This window comes from Lactuca serriola, chromosome 5 (assembly GCF_051521515.1).
Source record: "Lactuca serriola cultivar US96UC23 chromosome 5, Lser_US96UC23_V15, whole genome shotgun sequence".
NCBI lineage: Eukaryota > Viridiplantae > Streptophyta > Magnoliopsida > Asterales > Asteraceae > Lactuca > Lactuca serriola.
The window spans coordinates 341,615,780-341,619,482 of NC_136412.1; positions in this window are offsets into that span (position 1 = coordinate 341,615,780).

Genomic DNA, 3,703 nt, shown 5'->3' on the forward strand with positions numbered 1-3,703 from the left:
AGCGCTTTAGAGTATTAAGTTTTAAACTTATACAGTTTTAATCCCGAAATTTTACCAGTTACTAGTTTTAACGATAAAACTTGTTTTATTGTAAAACTATATTTTTAGCATTTTATATTAAAAGGTAAATTTCATTAAAACCAAACTTCTTGTGATGTTTATTTATGCTCAAATATTATATTACATTTGAAAAACTAATTTATCAACCATAACATAATAATAATAATAACATAAACATAAAACAACATAAGTATGCATCACAATTATAACATATGTGCATAAACCAAACCAAACCATTAACTAGTAATAATTTTGTGAGTCATCACAAAATTATCAAGTCCATTCCTAAATGGACATAAGGGACCTTTATCTTGTAAAGTCTTCATGTGCTCCCACTTGCTTCAACACCTTGTAGCAAGCTTATAAAAATAATTTTATAAAGTTTGAGAAACTTTAATAAAATCAACTTTATAAACATTTGATTTTCAAAATGGCCACCATCTTCATTCTTGTTATATTTTTATAAAAATAAACTATTTCTAAAACTAATCTATTATTTACAAAAATTAACAAAATAAAACTATTTATTTAATTATTACATATCATATGAATAAATAAATAATTATAACCATTTTAAATAAATCAACACATTCAGCAACACAAAGGTCCATGGCTAGTTTATGCACATCATACATACATACATACATGCATATATATATATATATATATATATATATATATATATATATATATATATATATATATATATATATATATATATATATATATAACAACTCTTTGTTTTTCTAAGACAACTTTTATGATCAAAAAGATGCATGTAAACTTTTGGTCAAAAATAACAATTATAAACATTTTAAAGTTGTCATAGAAAATATGTATGAATTTTTCTTGCAAAGAGAAAATCATCCATGTTTTCCAAAAATAAAGATTCCATCAACTAAAGAAATAATCTAACTAATCTTGCAAACATGACTCTGATACCAATTGTTGGGTTTTTATTCAAAAATTCGGTTTCACAACCGGTAAAAATGATAACGGAAGCTTTAAAAATGTTGAATAAAACTAAAACTATTTTACCCACCAATGATCATTTTGCAAGAATTAGAAAGAGTAAAATAATCATAGAAGAGAAAGAATAACAACCTTTGAAGACTTTGATCCTCATGGGAAGTTGGAAGTTGATAAAGTGTGGCATGAAACTCTAAAACAAGAGTTCTCTAGAAGTATCCACCAAGAAAGAGTATAACCATCAAAACATGCTAGTATACACTTGTAATTTGTTGGTCATAAGCCTTTGAAAGATATACCAAATATATGTTCAAAGGCGAAACAACAAAGGGACTTTGTCTAGCATCAAAATGCAAGAGAATAAAGGAGAAAAAGAGCTTATGAAGCTTGAAATTTGGCAGCCCCATAGAGAGCAAGGTGCTCTCGGATTTTGGCTCCAAGGAAGAACAAAATGAGGCTTTCAATAAATCTCATCAAAACTTCCATTCTCTCCCTTATATAAAGGCCAAAAAGCAAGAAGAGGCCATAAAGCAAAATCATGAGACATGTTTCTTACAAGCATGATATAATTGATTAAACAATTCAAAAGAAGACCATGCTTGGTCTCCTCTCATTTTTCGAAAAAGGCAAGCCACAAAGAAGACAAAAGTTGTCTCATGGCTAGTTTATATACACATACATGTTATCTTTATAAAAAATAACTCTTATTTATAAAGAATTCCCAACACACACATACATACACACACACACACACATATATATATATGTATGTATATATAAGTAACTTATTTTATATAAAACTACCTTTTATATAAATTGTAACTAGCTTATTAAGATATAAATATGAATATATAAATATCTTATTTTATATAAAACTACCTTCTATATAAATTGAACTAGTTTATTAAGATATAAATATAACTTATAAATAATCATACTTTGTGATATATTTCATAAGTTGTTATTTCTCCAATAAATATTATTTCCACAAATAATAAATTCCCAACTAGTAAAATATTTCCATGAAATAATAATTTTCCAATTAAATACGAGTGTTTATATATTTATTAATAATCAAATTATACTAATAAATAATCAATTGATGGTAACTTGCTATAAGGTGTGACCCTATAGGATCATATATTATTAGCAATATCATTCTATAATGACTCTTGGGCATACTAGATCATTCACATAGCTCCCTTAACTCCCAATACCCAAGTTAGCAGCCTCATACTCTTCTTCCTTCACTGAATGAGCTCTCCTTCTCTTTCTGATTTGTGTCCCCACATCAAGATCTCCCCCTGTAGTCATCTAAGTAGCACCTCTCACAGTATGCAAAGCTGTAGTTTGCTCATCAAACTTGGAAGTTATCCTGATAGTGATTCGATCTATGATACTAGAAAATTCTTACTGCAAAATCTATAAAAACCTCCACCGTAATCATCTCCTGTATCTGATCAATAGTCAACCCCGACCTATCCTGACCATCAGCTCCAGATCCTGAACCAGATCCCCTTATGAACTCCATACTGGAAACGAACCAAAATGCATCGGAAATGCCACAATACACATATAATCACAACCATTCCGGACATATGAACCCTCAGGGTGTGTGACTTCCTTGTGACACGTATGGATCCTGTGATTTCAGTAGTATGGGCCCATACTACCTTCCACACCTACCCGTATTTGTCTCAAGGACCATCACAACCGCCCAAACAAATACAACATCTATGATACGCATACATTCTATCCTCGCCCTCTCAAGAGCGGCTAAACATTCCAAAATTGGTTGGCTACATCCATACTCACTCATAGTGATACTCCCAACACCTGCTAAAAAGCGCATCATGAGCACTACATACTCCCTAGACTATCCTAGGATCAACATCTCACCCTGCCATCAACGATCGTACGGCCCCCATTGCTTCCATTTAACTACTTCATGAATACAATCACATGCAACATAACTTAAGTAATCTTAGATTAAAATATTCAACCCTACAACAATTGGACTCGAACAAGAGTTGTGCAATATGACCAAATCCTTCACTCTAAAATTATTTAACCCGTGTAGTATGTGACTTAACGTATTCAATTAGTAGTTAATTCACACCCAGAAGATTCATACAACAATAAGGAAGAAACTCTCTAGGAATAAGGCATCATACATCTGACAATTCTATGATGCAATTCCTGAAGCTCCATAGCCTATCACTAGCATATTGTTCTACCATAAACATCATATCAAATAACAATATGGTAAATTGGGGTATACTTTCTAGCTCCGACTGATCGTACACATCACATCCTTCCTTGGTCACTTTTGAAAACAATTTTGAAAATTGTTTTAAACTTTTGCAATTCCTTAGTTTGAGTCTGGATTCACACGAATGCTCCTCCAATTCGCTCAAATCAAGGCTCTGGTACCAACTTGTAACATCTCAAAAATCACAACAAGTTTTAACTTTTCAAAAACAAAAATTCAATCCATAATGTTTACAAAACCATTGTTTCAAAAGTGTTTCTCAGAAATCAGAGTGTCCCAAAAATCCAGATAACATAAAACCAAAGGATGTGCACGATCACGCCTTCGCCTTACCTCGGTCCTCATAAGTACCTGAAACAAAACTAAAATTGTAAGCCAATGTTTAGTGAGTTCCCCTAAAGT